The following is an 18625-nucleotide window of genomic DNA, read 5'->3' as shown; positions in this document are numbered from 1 at the left end:
AGCATTCATTAATTTTAACTTTAATTTTTAAATTATATATCACTTTAATGATAAATAATTTCTCTCATTACAGAGGAAACATATGGAAGAGAAAGATAAAATGGAAGAGACTTGGACCCAGCGAGGAACATGTTCTCCGGCACTTCCTTCTCTTTCGGCACATCAGCAACCCCATTTATGTCAGCAAACTGGGCTCTTTTGAAAATTTGGCTGGCGAGTGCAGTGCTGAAATAAGAACAGAGATTCTTTGAGTATCTCACCTCCTTCTCTGCTGGGAACATGAAAGCTTGGCTGTGAAATCTCTGTGTTTTAGAATAGCTGAAACTTTGTACACACTACCAAAATAAACACTTTTCTACGGAAATAAAAATATTACTATGTTAACAGGTTTTTTAATTTATATAGAAAAGGGCAGGTTGTTTTACAGCTTAACCCTTTTTGCGTGTACCCCAGGCAGAGAGCACTGCTTTTTGAAGTGAGGTTTGTGCAGCGTCCTGCACTCCGAGTTAAACCTTCCCTGGTTTGGGTACGGCAGCTGACTAAATGCAGAGCAGACCAGCAATATTTTGGGCCTTCTTGCCCCAGCAGACGCTGCACAGCAAATGATCCGGGCTGGCCCAAAGAAGGGTGTTAACACTTAACATCTTCACCCCAAGGGAGGGCCCAACAGCTCGCCTATCAGGGTCCGTCACATCTGCACCGTGGCTTCTCTCTGCTCCACCTCAGCACAGAACTAAGCAAACACCCCGAAGCCTTTTTCCTCCTGCATGAAGCAGAACACAAGGGTGTCTGACATCCTGAAACACTCCGAGATCACAAGCTCTTCACCCCACCAAGCACATCCGCGCCGCGCTTCCCGTCGCTGGGATGCTGTATAAATAGCAGCGCTGCGTACCGAGACTCCTCCGCACAGACTCACTGTACCCTGCCTGGGACCTGTCAAACGCCAAAAATCAAAATAGATTAACTGAATAAATTACTCAATGAAGAGTGCCCTTACTCCTGTAGCATTGTGCTGGACTGGTAAGAATTGATCAGCTTCACAGCCGATGGCGGCAAACAAATAGCAAAACAAAATTGTCCAGTGAATAGACTATCTGACAAAAAAAAAAAAAAAAGAGCTAGAAAAGCACCAGCTCTCAACCTCTGAGGAGCTGCAGTGCAATTACGGTCTCTTCTTACCATATTTCTTCCCTTGAATCAACTACTTAGCCCTCTCCCCAGCCTGGTTTTGCAGGTATCATCGCAAACCACTGCCGCTGCATTTTTAGGACACCACATCTGCTACAAACTCCTGGGAGACGGGGAGAGAGTCCCACTCCAAGCCCTGTTGCAGGGAGCTCAGTGCAAGCACGATGCACAGGCACTGTTCATACAGACACCTCTCCGCTGCCTTTCATCCAGGGCAGTTGTGCCGAGGCAAGAAGAGGCAGCGGCACAGCCCAGCCAGGACCTCCGGAGATAACCCAGGACTCCTAAAAGCCAGACAAGTCATGACTACTGGCATAGACATTGAGCAGAGCGTCCTGGCCTTCTCAGAGCCAAAATTCACTTCTTCCAGCTCCTCTGCCTCTTGACATCTCCTGTCTCACACTGTGTCACCCTCCCACAGTGCCAAAATTAACTGTATTTCCTTCTCAAGATCCATACCCTTCCCTCCCCCCCGGAGAACCAACCCTACAGGGTGGCTTTGCTGAAGCCAAAGGGATTCCTCCTGCAAGGAGTCCTGCTGCCTGCATTTCCACGTATTGGTATAAACGCAAGCAGGAGACAACCCAGTGCTTTGAGCAGATGGTGAGGCAGACCAGCAGCTTGGAAAACCTCTTTAGCAGGAACATGCATGGCCTATGTAACAGAGAAGGTTCAGCTGACAGGGGAACGGGGCAGCGAAAGATAAACTATGCAAAAACTTTACTAGTAATCTTCTGTTTCCTTAACTGCTGGAGATATTTGTGTATTTTTTTTAAAAAAAAAGCCTTTCTCCCCATTTATCTATTAGCTCTTCTTCCATCAGCTGTGCTGCTGAATTCCCATATTTATGGTAGTGCATGTTGCTATAGAGATAATTAATTAATGCAACGTACTAAAGTCAGCAATTTTACTACTTTGCAGGTTAACACAGGACTGGAAGTAGAGTGGGGAGAAGAGAAAAACCTTACTTCTAAAAAGCAGTATTTTTAATGACCCTCCAAGCACTGAAAGAGACAGTTGGGCCTGAAAATTATTTCTACAGTACATGAGATGTATGCATTTGGTATAATCACTGTCATTAGGAGCCTAGAGAAGAACCAGAAAAACGGCAATAAAGATGAATGAAGGCTCAGCTGAACAATTGCCGGGGGAGGAAAGAGTTCCCAGAGCGTCCAGCAAAACTCTTCCTCTCAGCCTGGCCAAAACCAGCTCACCAGGTGTTTGGTGAAAGCTTCTACAAGGTGTGATGTCCTAGTGGCTAATCCCAGATGCACAGGGCCTTTTTCCAAGAGCCCTCCAATGCTGGCCACCCCAAAAACCATCTTTCCAGGGGCCTCTCTCTTCTATGGAAGGGAAGCTGAAGGCAGGTTAAGAGCAGGTCCTCCTTGTGGGACCTTCTGAGCGAGCCTGTGATGAGAGAGGGGTTGAGACCACCTCTTTGCACCCCAGAAGACTCAATGTCATGCTCGGCTACAAGGCAGTGGCCTTCCCAGTGCTCATCAAAGCAAGATTTTCCTGCCTGTCACAGGTGGGCCACAGGAGGAGGCAGGAGGTGAGACCGGACACTTTCACCTCTCATACAGAGCTGCCTCCTGACAGTCAGGCTGACATTTACAGCTGACAAGGACATCAGTGACTTGTCAACGTGTCCAAAGAAGATAACTCTTTGATGAGAGCTATAACTCTACCCAGGAGCTTGCCTTCCTACCAAAAACTAGGCCAAAAAAAATAAAACCCACGGGTGCTGTGGAGCATTCAGGGAGGTGCCACATTTGCCATTTGGTCTAACTCCACCCTTCTGTTAATTTAAAAAAATTAAAATCAATCCCCTTTTCAAGCGAAGCCTTATTTTCTTATTTGTCCTGTGCTAATTAGATTCTTTTTATATACTTTTCGGTTCAGGGTCTCTGCCTTCTGAGGTTAGAAAGAAGAAAGCAGCACAGATTAAATTAGGTCACGTAACCCTCAGGACGCCACCATTCCTCAGCAAAGGTTGCTCTGCACGCAATGAAGCAAAGGGGAAAATGCTTTCAGAGAGACACAAATGCAGAATAAGTGAGTAAAAGACCATGTTTTGGGACAAAAGAAACGTCATTAAGCAACACTTGCCTTCCATAACCATGAGAGCTTTGTCACGTTGTGATATTTTCATGGTAAGCTTCACTGTCGTGCCATAACTGAAGGAGGTGGTACTCCTCTGAGAACTGTCCAGTGAAAAAGACAACCAAATTATTAAAAAATTTAAGATCAGGGGCACCGAGCAGAAAAATCAGAAGGCCAGAACACTGCTGCCCAACTTATAAGCCATCTCCACAATCCCCTGTTTCAATAAAAGCATTGAAAAGCGTGCAGCTTTTATGTTGCATTTATGTACAACACAGTTGAGGAAAAATTAGAACAAAAAAAAAATGCCCAAGTATTAAATGCTTTATGATCTGTTTGGAGACTTCAGCATCAGCTACCAATTCTTTACAGGCTCAGCTACTTTCAATAGGATAAATTGCACAGAGTCATTAAAATCCAGAGCTTATTGCATACCATCTGCAGGCAGAGATAGTTTCTCTATTCCCAAGGCATAGCTGTTTTCCTGGCAGGCTGCTGCTCTGACCTGTTGCAAGAGTTCTTCACGTCTGTCTGCAACACACTCCCTGAGGAGATGGGTCCACCTTACAGGGTCGGTTTAGCTGCAGAAAGAGAGTGGCAGAAGTCTGTTAGACAATTTTCATGAGACAATTTGAACAGCAATATCCAAGCCATGAAAATATTTGCTTGATCTGCATAAAAAACAGAGCTAAACCCACTCTTGCAATGACCAGCTGCTGCTGCATAGGTTTGTAACTGGAATAAAGAGAGAACACATTTTTCCTAAACCCAGACGACAACCCAATCCAGATAGCAGAGGCAAGAAATCATCTATGGTGAGAGTAACAATGGGCAATTTAGCTTGATTATATCCTTGAAGATCTTCCTATTTATAACGGTTTGCATTATTTTGCATGCAAACTGGTTTTTTTTTTTTCCTGTGCATCAGCTCTCGCAACCAAAAGTTGTCATTAGCTCCTGATTAAAAGAGGCTTTATATAAAAGAGTAGCAACAAGCCCAAACAAAGAAGTGCTGCTGCATCCCAGCTCTGTTGTATCAGACCGACTGCTGCAAATGTCAGTTTTATTTACTGTTTGGAGTCCGCTAAGCTTTTTCTCTGGAGGGAGAGGTAAAACTGGGAATACTGGGCCAGATGGGAGAAGGGTAAAGAGGTAAATAAATAAGCAACCATGGGGCCCATGCATCCAGGGGGGTCCCGGTAGTTCAGACCAGCAACATACATGCAAGTTTTCCCACAGATGCGGCAAACAAATTAAATAAGCTTCACTAGCGAGAGCCTGACCTTTTCCATCTTCCCCCCCAGCAGAAATCAAGCTCCAACAGGGACCAAAAAGAGGGTTAGAAATAGCACAGATAATAAAGTCAGTCATCAGAAGCACAGAAGACTGAAGGGAAAAGACAGGCAGGTGGAAGGACAACCTCAAGAAAACCTGAAATATTGCAAGTCACCCTCTATCACCAAAATACCATAAGACAGGATCTATCCCACTGAAATATTGGCAGCAGGGGATGTGACCAGGTGAGGCTAGGAGCTCCGTTTCAATGCGGAGAGAAGGAGCTTGCTATGCTTTATACATTAAACTGCTCATTTTGGCACACGTTGCTGTGTATTTTTTAGCAGAACAGAACTCCCCTCCAGCAAGGTGCAGGCAGACACCAAACAAGATTACTCTGAATCTTCCAGTCTCAATGGCATCCGGAGCACAGGAAATGGCACTGATTATTCCAAGTCACGGGTTCCTAACCCCAGCGACGGCCAGGCCACAGCCTTTAGGGGGTGTCTGCACTGCACAGCCGACGATCCCTCTGGCTGATGGAGAACCCAAGCCAACCCTGAGCTGGTCAACCACGTTAGCACAGGGCACTGCCTGGGTTATTTAGCCCCTGCTTAATTAGCCAGGATGAGCACCACTGGGAGATGACTTAGCAGAACCTGAGCACGAGATAACACACTGCTCCGCAGGTGCACCAGCTCGGTTAGTTCAGTCTCCAGCAGGTACCTGCATTTTATAGATGGATCTTTTAGTCAAGATGACAGGGAAGGGGATCGAGAGGAGAGGACCCTCCACCCCTGCATCTTTTCTGACACACACATATAGCACACTGCCTTCACCGGGCAGGCTAAGGGCTTGCTGGTTAGCAAAAACACAGCTCAGAAGAGCTCACAACTGCTCTCTCAAACCCCACAGCCGAGTCCACATTAATGCACCGCTCCATATTGCCCTCCCATCCCAAACAGCACAGTTACTCAACCCTTGTCCGACCCTCGAGAGCAGGGAAAAGCTAACTTCAATAAATGCAAAGCAATTCCATTCGATTACACCTTTTAAATGCAGCACTTAATTAACTCTACTGGGGCTTCTTTCTCTCTAACTGCTTGTGTTTCCATGCCACCGAGGTTAGGAAAACATTTTCTCCCTTTGCACAGAGGGGCCCTGGCTTTCCCTCCCTCCTTCGTGCTGGCATTACATTAACCAGAGACTGGGCCCCTCCGGCACATGCAGCCCAGCCCCAGACAGAAAGAGCTTCCCCTTCAGAAACCTGTGACCAGCCAGCAGGTTTTTTTGCTGCTTCAGCTGACCCTTGCTTGGAGTCCAACCCAGTACCCTGGCAGGGCTCTGGTACTTGAGTAGAAGAGGAGAAACCAAGCTGTCACGCCACTAGAGTCAGTAATACTAAACCCTCCAAAAACAGAGGAAAAAAAAAAAATACAGACAGACAAGAAAAGCAAAGGTGGGGGTGGAGGGAGAACAACCAAAAGCAGATGTTTCCAAGCAGCTGGCATCTCTGTTTCTCCCAAGATGCTGATGAACGCAAACTCTGCGGCTTGACAGACCCCCATCGGCCGCCCTCTTCCTGCTAACGGAGAATTCAAATCAACTCTGCTGGATTTAATCATCTTCTCCCCTTAAATAATAAACCAGGGGGAGGAGAGGAAGAGGATTTATTCATGTCACTAACTGTCAATAAAATGTTTACTGTGCTAAAATAACCTGGGCTCTTGAACTGCAGGAAGGGGGTTGGGGCGGGGAGGGGGGGAGCAAGAAAACACCCAGAGGAGAGAGAACTGTGAAAACATCAGCTCTGCACATGAGGGGCATGGACATGCCCAGCTACACATCAAGACAGGACATACATGAGGTCTTCCAGCACATATTCACAGGGAAACGTAGTGAAAGCAGCGCAGTGGGGAAGGAGGGAGCGCCTTGGTTGGCTGAGCTCAACTGTTTAAGCTAAGCTCCGCTTTTCGGACAGAGCTGAGAACACGCATTTTTAGGCAAAGCCTTGTGGGACTCGCACCAAACCCCAGCACTAGCTCAAAGGCTTGCACAGCAGCTCCCCGAGCCCTGGCCTGCTGCCCTCCCCGGTAGCAGACCACCCTCTCCAAAACTCCTCAGAGAGGGAAAAAGAGACATCAGAAGCAAGACTGCAAAGTGTTCCTCCTGCCAGAGAAAGGCCAGGGGATACAGGAGGCCCTAGAAATAACCTCAAAAACTCAACATACCGGGAAAAAACAAAGACTTTGGAGCATTACTGAAACACATCTCCAGCTCTGTCACACAGGCACGAACTGCAGGGCTCCTTACAACAAACAGGGCATGTGACGGGCCCGTAACGCAAACGTTTAAGCAAACTGGCAGAAGTCCATCAAGGACTATTAAACACAAAGTTACAGATTAACCTCCAGCTCAGGAAGCCCTGAGGCTGCAAAATGTCCCAGACTGGGAGGTAGCAAGACAAGGGCACAGCATCTTTCTCAGGCACGTCATCAGATCCCGCCTCTCGCTGGAGACCCACCAGTGAACTCGGCACAGGCAATGTTTAGTACCTGCTGTAGATAAAGCAGCTGACGGCCACGTTTCACCGGTGCAGGGGCTGTGAGGCTGCTGAACCAGTCCCAGGAAGCGTGGCCCCTTGAGGGGGACCCATGGAGGGCTGTGCCCACCCATATCTAGGACCCCTCATCACAATGCAGCAGGTAACTGGGGGCAGGCACAAAGGAAAGCCCGCACTGAACATCCCACCCTTCGCCACACCCAAGTGATGGCATTACAACTGATCCGTACAGAAGTAAGGATCGTTTTGCTGGAGCATGGCCTTCAAGACAGAATTTTCAGAGTGGACATACCATATTCTTCCGTGATGATGAACAACTTGCAGTGAAAATATCCCAGCCCCCTGTTCTCATGCAACCCAGCCTGCCTCCTTTCTCTCCCACAAGCTTCCATCCTTTTATACCGGTGCCCACAGCTGGAATCCTGTGCAGATCTTTTTTGGTGTTTTGAGCACGTTCCCAACCTTTTGGAGGTCTCCTGTGCTTCAGAGGTTATTTCTCAGCCTGGGAGACACTCTGCTGGTGGGATCTAACAGCACAGTGAAGGTGCAGCGGGAGCCAAACCAGCGGCAGACATCTCCACTTTGAGGTTTAGAGGCAACAGCCACCTGCAGAAAACAGTCAACAGGAGAATTAGCCAACACCAGCACAGCCAGCCCCTGGTTTTCCTGGTGTCCTCGCACACCCTCAGGCTGCCCAGCACCTGGGAAAGCTAAGAGGCCTCTCTAGATAAACCAGTGCAAAGCCACAGCAAGGACAACCTTGTCATGGATAATATTGATATAGCTAAATCCAGTAACAAGTTGTTTTCTGCTATAGACCATGCCTTTCACGGCAGTCCTTAGGGGGCAAGCGATGGAATAAGATCCCCTCCTATCAAAATTAAATCAGGACACCTATTATAAGAAAATGAACTCAACTGCGGAACGATACGCTTTGATATGGCAGTTTCGTGATCCAAAGATGGTCAAAACACCACGATTTAGCAGGAGCTGAATGGCAGGCTGGCCACCCGCTGCTCAGACTGCCTGCGGAGCGCAAGGACGCCGGGCACGCAGGATGCTCCGTCCGAGCGGCTGCATGCACAGGCATATCGAGAGCAAATGTGAGAACCAGGAACCACGGGGAAGCAATTACGCTGTGACAGCTGATGCCTTGTAACTTATTCCAGCGGCAGGATGTCATTCCAGCTCCACCTGCAGGAATTTCTGCTGGTGAGAAAGCCTTGAAGGTTAGATGGGAAAGGTATTGCTCAGGGAGGTGAGGAAGTGAGTAGTTGGTGGGGAGAAGTAGGCTTAGAAAAGCAGGGAAGATGGTGAGTCTTGTGGCTGTACAAAAACACTGTTAAATAGCCGGAGAGTTCAAGGGGTTTGGGTTCCTTGGTATAATCCCACAGGAAATCCTGAACGCAGCTTCCCAAGAGTGCCTCGTAGTAACCTTCACGAGCTCTCTGCTCCAGCCCACACTCCCCCTGCATTCAGCATCTCTGTACAGTTCAGCTGCTGAAGTTTCCAAAAGGAACATTTGCTGAAACTGAAATTTACAGGAATATTAGAGAACATTTACAAAATGAAACCTGAATTGACAGAAGGGGATGTTCGCGATGCAAATGCCATTCCTAAAAATGTTACTCCTCTAAATCAGGAAACAGACAATTGGTATGTCCTTGCAAAATTATCCACCTCTTTAATTACAGGTTTTAAATATCAGGAATTTACTGTGTTTTGGAATCTACAGACAAATAATATCATCTGGCAAATAATCACAAATGGGAGCATGAGAAAATGACGGCCCTCTCCAAAATGTTTCACCTAGAGAATGTAATAAGAAAAAAGAAAAAAAAGATTCATCACATAAATTGAGGCAAGACATGTGCCCAAACACACCACCAAAAGGGCTCACCTGGCTCTCCTGCCCGCCTGGAGCCACCTTCCCTTATTTCACGATGGAGGAGGAACCAAACTGGAATTCATTGCCTGGTAGGAATGGCTTCTGCAGGAGGCTTCTACCCATCGCACAAGAGTGCGGCTCCTGGAAAAGCACATTTCCATGGCAGAGCTGCAAACCTTCAGAGCGCATCGGAGGCAGCACGTAAACCTTTGGCTTTGAACTGGAGGCAAAACCCAAAGAGGTAAGTGCGCAACCCACAGTGAGGGTGGGGGTCAGCTGAGGCTCTGTGAGCTTGATGTGGGCATCAAGCTCAGGCTAAAAGAAGTAGCAATCGAGCCGGTTTCGTAAGTAACCCATCCTATTAAACAGGGAACACTGTTAAGAGGTAAGAAAAGCCAAAAAAAGCCTTCAGTGCTTTTTCACCAAGAGCAAAACCCTCAAACTTACTAGATTCTGAAGGGGGGGGGGGGGGGGGGGATTTTCAAGTCTGCATAATTTAAAAATATATATATATATATTTAAATGTTATCCATACAGCACCAACAGCAACAAGGAACTGTATCGGCACAATACAGCTTACAGGAGAAATCCCTGCAGATAAAAGACAGCAAAACAGGACCTGAAGTAGGAGACAGGGGAGTTCGCGGCATGGATCGCCAGTCCCAAAGCAAGCGGAAGGCATGGATAGAGGCAGCAAACGAGCTACACGCAAGAAACAAAGACAACTGTGGCCTTGAGCCGAGAACACATTTGTAATAGATCTATAAAGACGCCAATCTCCTATTTATATAGCGGATACCCAGGAAGCCACGCATAAAAATTCTGCACCAAGCTCCTGCGAAAACCCCACACCAGAGACTTCTCTGTTCCCATCTCTATCAATCCACTGCAAAGCTGTACTAAATGCCTCTTTTCCGCCCCACAGCTAACAATACAGGGCCTAAATGCTGTGCATTTTATCTGAATCGTCAAAATTTGCTGGGTCTGGCTTTACCTATGTGGACACAGCAATCGCAGAAGAATAAAAGGAGAAAAATCCCATATGGTTTATTCGAACGCTGGAAATGTCTCACAGCCCTGGTTGTTACAGGGTGATTTCGTTGCATCTCTCTTCAAACAGAAAAGCAGCACGGGAAGTACTAGCGATCTAAAGTGGCAGCCAGCCTGACCAAGAAAAATGTCTGGTGGAAAAGGGGAAAAAAAAGGCTGAGGGCCAGGGTAGTACACACTGAGCAAAGCCAGTAGTATCCTCTGTGTGAATTGCCCTAAATTAAATTGCTTTTACCAGCTTTGCAGACCAAACTTAGGCCTGTAGGACACTCCAATGAATACTGGTGATTCAGAGTTAGAAACAAGCACTTTGCCCTATACTGGATTTACAGGGGTCTCAGAGAGAAAGCAACAGTGGCAAGGACATATATAACGTTAAGGCACATGCCTGTGTGTCCTCATGGCAGGGACAGACTGAAGGAGATTCCCACGGATGCCACCACCACAGGTTGGCCACAGCGCCGGTCTTTGAAAGAGATGCACTTTCCTCTTTGGAAGCGACCAACTCTTTGGAGGTTCCCGTGAAGGGAAGCCAGAGAAGCACAAAGAGCTAACATGAACCTTTTCCCTCTATACCGATATACCAAGAGCTTGATACTACCCTCCTTAAGTAATGAAGTGCCCTCTGAGAAGCCAGGATTGATGTAGCCTCAGTCCAAAGGGTCAAGCGGGCTCTAGACCAAACAGTACTCGTGGAAATTAAGTCCCAGGCTTAGATGGCTTAAGTCTCCTCTGGGAATCTGCGCCAAACCATTCCTGTTAGACAGACACCTCCAAACGCCCTTGAAAAGCCAAGGGGGAGCACCAGGCATGGGCACAAGCCCAAACTCAAGCAGTTGGCATTCCGTACCCCTGCCTTCCCAACTTGCTGCTTGTTCCCCAGTGCTTTCCCTCCCCAGACCCTCAGGGAGCTCCCTGCGGCTGCAGCGCTGCCCGTGACCACTGGGACTCTGTCAAAACGTTATTAAGGCAGTTGTTTCTCAGAGCAGAGACTAAGCATCAGCTCAGGTCTCTCAATACCTTTACAACATCCACCCTTTAATTACTGCACTGCGCCACATCTACCCCTTGAGTTTCAGGAGCATTGACAGGTGACAGACACACCAGAAAAGGGGTGGGGGGAGCAGGCAAAAAGGCACTTTGCACAGGCAGAAACAGTTCTGGGAGAGCTGCCTGGGGAAAGCAACCACCTGGCCCCTGCTCTGCTCCAGCTTGCTTCCCCCATGGATGGGTTCAGCAGAGGCGTGAGATGTCTTCCAGAGCAGCAGCTCGCGCTCCCCCGTCACCCTCCTGGGGCCGCCCCAGGCAAATAAAGCACAGGCCATTACGAAGAAACCATTAAAACCAGCAGGAACAGAGGAGAAGGTGCAATTCCATCCAGCGTTCTACTTCTCCATCCCAGGGCACTTTTTTTTATCAGTGCCTTTTGCCTGTGAGCAATGATAAAACTATTGATTAAACTTTAAAGGGGGACTGTCTTTGAACCAGAGGAGAGGCACAGCACAGAAGGGATGCATTATTTAAAAGAGGGTTTGTGTTTTCCACCCCAGCAGCCTCCATGAGATTGCCAGGCAAAGCACGGTACTACAGAGTCAAAAAGTGCCTCAAGATGAACATTACATGGTAACATATGCTTAAATAATCCGTTTATTACATCTTCTGACTGTAACTTTAACAAGGCACAAGTTTTACAGGTAATATTTTGGAGAACTGCAAGACTTTTTTTATGGCATGCCAAGAATTCATGGGAGAATGAGTCTCACCTAAGTTTACTTCTTCCATCAGGGGACTAAACAGATTTTTCACATAAAATTACCTATCACACAGTGCCTATAAAAAGATGCAGCAGCTGAAACATCCCAGTTTCAACCCCACAGCTGAAAGTTAGTATCACAAGGAGCAAAAAAACTATTCCTACAGCAAAACAGCTAACTGCAATAGATTTTATACCTGTGTGGAAAGCTCTCTCTTCAATGCCGTGTCACCGCATACACTGCAGCCCCTTGCCAGATGCTCGAGCAGAGCTGCGCTGTCGATGTGCGGCGTGTACTGCCAGGAAGGCACTCCCTGTGTTTGCCTATCATTTAAAGTCAACGTTTCTCACTTATTTTTAATCAAAGAAGAATTAACCTTTGGGGAAAAAAAAAACCCAAACACATGCACGGACCATCTCCTGCAGTGTTGACACAACAGTTTTCATTTGCAAGCAAATGAAAATTGAACTTAAATGTCAAATATTCATTTATCAGCATTAACCTAGCTTCCCCTCCCCTCTTTGCTCTCACAGGCATTTTTCTTGTTTGGTTTTAAGTGGGCTCATGACTGTGTGTGTAAAGCTATTTTGTTCCTTTCACTTTGAGGATGGTTCCCCAGATTAGCCCCTGAACTTCTCTGACCCACTAGTTGTCCCCTGTAACGGGGTTGCCTCTTCTAGGCAACATTATGTAAAAAAATAAAACCACACACACACTCCACCACCCAGATTCAGGCTTTCAGAAAGGCTCCAATTCAGGGAAATCCATTATCATTAATGGCAAGCCTCCCAGAATCTGTTCTTCATTTCTTTTTCATTTTAAAATGTCAATGCATGTTGTCAGAATGCAATTGTTTTCCTCAATCATCCGCAGCAGTGAAGTAGAAAGCACTCATCTTTGTGGTGTGGAAAAGTCACTTGCTTTATTCATACCACACTCAATTTCGAGAGGATGCTTTCCAGGCTGGTTTTGCCCTGAAGGATCTAGGCTCGCACACTCATCTTCTGTAAGAGCCTGTGTGAGCGCTAAAGATGCTTCCACCGGGAAATTCAGGTTCTTTGCTCGGATGGCCACTGAACGGAAGGCATAGGCACGAGGACACGTGTTCGGAGGTGTCAGAGAACCCTGAAGGGAAAACCATCTAGAAAACTGCATATCCTCTTATTTTAAAGCTTGGGAACTAGAAAAGGAATCGGGGCATTGTTGTCGTCTCTATTTTCATCAATGCCAGAAAGGCGAACTACAGAACTTCGTTCCACTCCATTATCACTTCTTGAGAGTTGTTCCTCAGTGCAACAACTACATACAAACTTTTTGGTTTGGTAATTGTTGGGTTCCGCCCCCCCAGCAATCACAAAGAGGAGCTGCTGAAAGGTGCGGGCAATAGACTTAGAGCTGTTGACAACTCCCAATAAACTTTTCCATTTTGAACGCATTCTGCCCACATTTCCTATATTTTCTGCAGTTCTTAAGTTCCTCAATTTAGCACACAAAGCTATTTGCATGAAAATAGCATCTTGAGAGTTTCTTATGGAAGACTCACAGTGCCTTTCTTTAGAAAAAAAACACCGCATAATTGTAGAATTATGTGTTGAACATCTCAGGTAGCTGGGGCAAGAGGAGAACGAAGCACAAAACTGATTGCAAACATTTTTCTTTCATTTTAGATCCCATCAAGTTCTCATTCTCCACCTGCCACTCACAATGGTACTCCTGGATACATTAATCCAGTGCCATTTTCATTCTCTAAAGGCAAGGAGGACTTTTATTAAAGCAAAGACAAATGAATTTAATGGTTTGACTGTCTGTTTCTAAAAATACACATAGAGTTCTTCCTGGCCTGCAGGTAATAACATTCTGTATTGATGTATTCTTGGACTAAACCCACTCCCCCAAAGAAAGATAAACCATCCCATCTGGTAAGCACCCTTTTCGCAAAGTCCAGAGAGGCAGCTGGAACCTATGATGTACCTGATGGGTCAACAGAGCGTTAGCCGAGAGATGAAACCTGTCTCCAAATAAGATGGTCCTACACAAATCCACCAGACTACAAACTCTACCACGACTGTGATTTGCAGTGGAGAAGTGTTATGCACGTGAGGAGATAATCTTTTAGGTAGCCAGCAACCATCTCACTTAAGGACATTGCACGTTCAATCAGCATCTTAACATGCACGAGATAGGAAACGGGCAGTTCGCATTCCAACATGCTTCAGAGAGGAAAAAATATCAATATGTTTACCAGATTTTATACTAGCTGGTGTTTCAGAGTGTGTTGCAAGTGCAGCCTCACAAAGAGATTGCTCCCAGTACTGGACACTGGGATAAGCAAGGACAGGTCACGGCTATCAGCAGCCGGGGCTCTAGTGCTTGTGCCATGGCTTTGGACAACAGAAGCTCCCTGGACCCTTCTGGACTCAACATTTTGTCAGGTTGCCCACAAATACAGGGGGCTGGAGCCAACAACTCGGTCCTGCCAGCCCCACCTGCCGAAAGCAAGGACTTTATGGCCAAACCTGCATCACACAGATGGTCATACTGATGAATCGTCCAGCTGCATCGGGCAGTTGAAACACCAGAACCGAAGGAGAAATACCAGCTATGTGCCTTAGACACCTACAAGGTCTGCTAAAGGCAACTACAGTCACTTCCCTATATTTGGCTCCGTCACCATCAGCAGGTGGGTGAACCAACTGCAGCTCTGGTGTCAGAGCAGTTACAGGAGGTGAGAGGAGACAGAGTGTGAGGTAGTTTAGCTAGCTGCAGTCTATCTACCTTTTATCACCCACGAAGATGATGATGATGATGATATTTCAATTACCTGTGACTCACAGAATCGCAACACTGGGTTTCCACGAGAATGCCAAGGAAGAGAAAGGGAACCACCACAGAGGTGGGGCTACCTTAGGAAAAACTCTGGAGCCACCCTGCCGCCTATTCGATATCTCTGGTAGCTCACAAGCACCTTCACACTGCGGCCCGCTCAGAGCAAGAGCCTCATGCACTTCTGCTTACCGGGACACGGGTCTTGGAGCCGTTCACACACACAGAGACCAGAAACCACTCCACCAAGGGCCGTACCAATTTTGAGTATTTTGCAAGCATTTTGCTTGCTGAAGTCCCGAATCGAGCTCCACAATTCTGGATCAAAGTTCCCAGTAAAGGAAACATTTCTTGCATAGAAATCTTGAACTCCAATGGAAAAAAATCACTGCAGGAAGGCAAGTCATAATAAACTATTTACCCATATGACCAGATGCTTCCAGAAATTAACAGCATGCTTTGGGCACCACATGGGAATGTGACCTGTCATAGGCTTGATTTGGAGAGATCCCAGCAAATACTGTCAATTAGGATGATAATCACCGTTCTCTCTAAGGTAAACCATTCCCCTTAAGATCATTCGAAAGTCCTAAGAAAGAATCACTGCTACCCCCTTCTAGGGTGGATCACAGGAACTGCATATGATGTTAGGTATCAGTAAAGGAAAATGAAGCCAATAAGAGAAAGAGACTTCAAGAGGGAAGGGTAAATGGCATTCACCCCCAAACTGGAATTGCAACAGGGCTAGAGTGTTCAAAATCCTTAAAGAATTTTAAGATCTCGCCTTATTGTCCTTTGATCCACAAAATTTCTGCTGCACCCACACAACAAAACCCTAGAGTTCATGCAAAACAGATGCCAGAGGCTTTACAGATCACTACGAGTGCTCAGATACTCCGTTTCGTGCCTCACCCAAAATAACGTATGCACCTTCAGCAGCATAGACCAAAACTGTGAGAGGACATCACATCAGCAGAAACCTGGGCAGGGAAGACTAGCACATCACTCAGAATATACCCAGGCAGCACCTGGACTTTTCTTTGTGGACAACCCAGCTTCAACACTGCTTTTCTCATTAACATTGTCAAGATCATCTCCTAAAATGGCACATAAGAAATATTTCCTTTTGCATGAAGAAATGCCAAATCATCTTGATGGCTGGCAGTATTCAGCACATCATCACACAAATTCATTAAAAAGAAACCTACCAGGTCACCTTCAAGCAACTTCTAAGTAGCTGTTCTCATGCAAATGTTGTGTGTGTGTAAATGCAAGAAAAATACGAACAACGAGGTATATACTGAAAAGTTTAAAAAAAAAAAAATCACTGCAAGTAGAGGAGCTCTCCCACGAGACAGCAGAAGATTTTTTAACACTTCTGACTGTTATTGCAAAGGCAGGAAGAAAAGACAAATTAGAAAGATGAGAAGGTAGCAAAACACAAGGTCAGCAATAATGCGACTCCAAGGTATTATTGAATTCAGTCAAGGTTAATCAGAGAAGCCAAGTTTTTACCTTGGTGCCTTCACCAGGTGCCTAAAAATGATGAAAGGATCCAGCCCAAGAAACATTAGATTCTCTCATTTGTGCCTCACAAAGACGTATTTGCAAGACCCTGGTTAATTAAACCAATAAACCACAAGTGAAAGCCTGGCCCTGTGCCACATTTTTACTAGCACGTTGTGCAGGGGCGTTGCATTAACAGCTGTTCTCCTATCGCAGGGGGATGGGGAGACAAGAGCAGGGAGCAGAGGAGAAGGAGCAGTAGCAGAAAGAACGAGACGAACCAGCTGATTTTCAATTAACAGTTGAAATAAAAATGAAGTGCTTTTAGCGCTCGGCCTTCAAAGTGCCAATACTCTTAAATAACAGAGATCCCTGGCCGTTCTATAGCCCTATTAAATCAACTTCATTTGTTTTAAGCAAAGCTGAGCCGTACTTATTAACAAGCGCTTCTTCAAGCATGACTCAAGATGCAGGAAGGAATACTTTCAGGGCAAAGAAAAATGTCTCGGAGGGATGCTGGGAGAAATAAAAAACCTCTTTGGACTAGAAATCGCTCACCACAGCAGCTTCTGGCCAGGCAAGGCGTGTTTGGAGATGGTTTGGATCATCTGCTTCTGCCCAGCTCAGGGCACGCATTGCTTTGTCCCATGAAGGTATGTCAACGTCCCCAGATGTTAAGCACCCAGTGAAGGGGTGAGGTTAGGATTGCGGGCTTCTGGAGGGCGAAGCAGACACCTCAAAAGGTGATCCACTCAGTCAGGACACCCTAAACATCCTCCCCTGTTCCTCCTTTCCCCCCTAACACCACTTGAAACCTTCCCACCACTTTGGTTTTAAGTAAAACGTTTAATGTAAAGCAAAGCAACACCCTCAGGATACATGGTGCTGTTTATCTGTCCCCAGGTGCGAAACAAGGGGTAGTAACAACAGCCTTGGTGCACAGCGAGCCTCCAAGCTGTCACCAACTTGCCTAGAAGTGCTAGCCTTTCCTTTTCATGGAAAAAAAAGGTGGTCTGAGGAAGAACATGCATGCTAAATCCATGCTATCTGCAACCAAATCCTTCCCAAAATCCTTGCAGTCCTTGGCCACCCCCAGACCATCACTCTGTCCCACGCAGGAGCACATCACAGGTCAGGTCTCAACTATCCTGGTTGGTCAGGGCCAAGTGAAGCTCCTGGAGCTCCTTCACCATATTTTACATGCTCAGGGCTTCACGTTTCATTAGTGGTTACTCTTACCTGTCATTTTCTTTCGCTTTAGTTTCTGTACCCTGATCTCTTTGATCCATTTACTCTAAGATCCACTTACTCCAATCCCCGACCTCTCATCTTTGATACAACACACAACCAATCCTTAGTTAGAGCCTCTTTCCTTCTGCCAAAGAGCTCTCCAGGAACAGCTTTGTGTTACAGCCAAATCCATTCAAAGGCCCCTTCATACCCTTAGCCTGAAACTCTTTTTCAATCAGTCGCCAGTTCTCCGTGTGCAAGTAACTCTCGTCCACACGTGACCAAGGCTCTCGTGCGCTCAGTACAAAGCATCTCAGCACATTCAGAGTGGTCTTTCTGAGCCACTGTGCATTAACCTTTCCTCTTGGAAACCTGAATACGGAGTATGATAGTTATCCCAAAGGTCTAACAACCAGTTGAGAGCACGAGGCATGGCTAAGCCTCGCAGTGTGTTGAATTGCCTTCCTGGGATGGTTTGATGAGGGACGTAATCACAAGAGAAGCGTTTTGAAAGCATGCATCTTCATCTCTCTTAAAAGTACCAATAATCAGTAGCTAATTTTCTCTGTCCTGTTAGAGCTTGTTTGACTTCTTGAGAAATTAACACCTGTCCTTAAGGTTAGGCTGATACAAGCACCACTGATTTTTCAATGGCTCAACTTCAGGGCTGCTAGAGCAGCGAAATTATCATCATTTAAAGGTATCATTAGTTAAAGCAGAAGTTTCATTATTTAAAGTAAAAAAAAAAAAAGCAAGAATATTGCTCGCGATACATGCAGAAACGCACCTCGCTTTACCTTCAGACACCAAACATTTTGGAAAACAGGCCCAACTCTCCAGTACTACCGATGTAGTCAAAAGTATGGATTAAACTGAAGCCACGGGGAAGGAGCAGCACCACACTGGGAACACAAATACTTTACTTCTCACCTGCCCCCATGCATCTAATTTTAAATCCTTCCTCTACGCCTTGCCTGCAGGGCACTCTGAAACACAGCATTCAGATCCTGGGTTTAAAGCATTTGTTGTCCAATCTACATGGTCCTCTCCCTAGCAATGCACCCATGCTTCAGGGGAAATAAAAGCACCGGCGAAGGCATCAAATGCAGAAGAGGACTCTACTTCTCAACCCTCAGCAGCCCAAAGGATAGGACGATGCCAGAAGAGCCATGCCACTCACCACCACCCGCTTTCCATTTCACTGATGAGCTCTAAACCACGAAGACCGAGGTCATGCAAAGG

General features: G+C 46.4%; 1 long non-coding RNA gene across 2 annotated transcripts in view; it reads right to left on the bottom strand.

The window, feature by feature from the left end:
* The window catches only part of LOC142064559 (uncharacterized), a 200819-nt gene that overhangs the window by 167123 nt on the left and 15071 nt on the right, over positions 1-18625 (bottom strand). The window contains exons 2-4 of one of the 2 annotated variants that reach the window (XR_012663151.1): positions 7595-7738; positions 3730-3875; positions 118-3395 (exon numbers count right to left, since the gene is read on the bottom strand). This is a non-coding gene — a long non-coding RNA (uncharacterized LOC142064559). Of the gene's footprint in view, positions 1-117; positions 3396-3729; positions 3876-6800; positions 6899-7594; positions 7739-18625 lie in introns of those variants that run through there. The other variant, XR_012663152.1, reaches the window with a different exon arrangement.

This window comes from Phalacrocorax aristotelis, chromosome 14 (genome assembly GCF_949628215.1).
Source record: "Phalacrocorax aristotelis chromosome 14, bGulAri2.1, whole genome shotgun sequence".
Taxonomy (NCBI): Eukaryota; Metazoa; Chordata; class Aves; order Suliformes; family Phalacrocoracidae; genus Phalacrocorax; species Phalacrocorax aristotelis.
The sequence above is the reverse complement of the archived record's forward strand: the minus strand, read 5'-3'. Positions and strand labels throughout refer to the sequence as shown.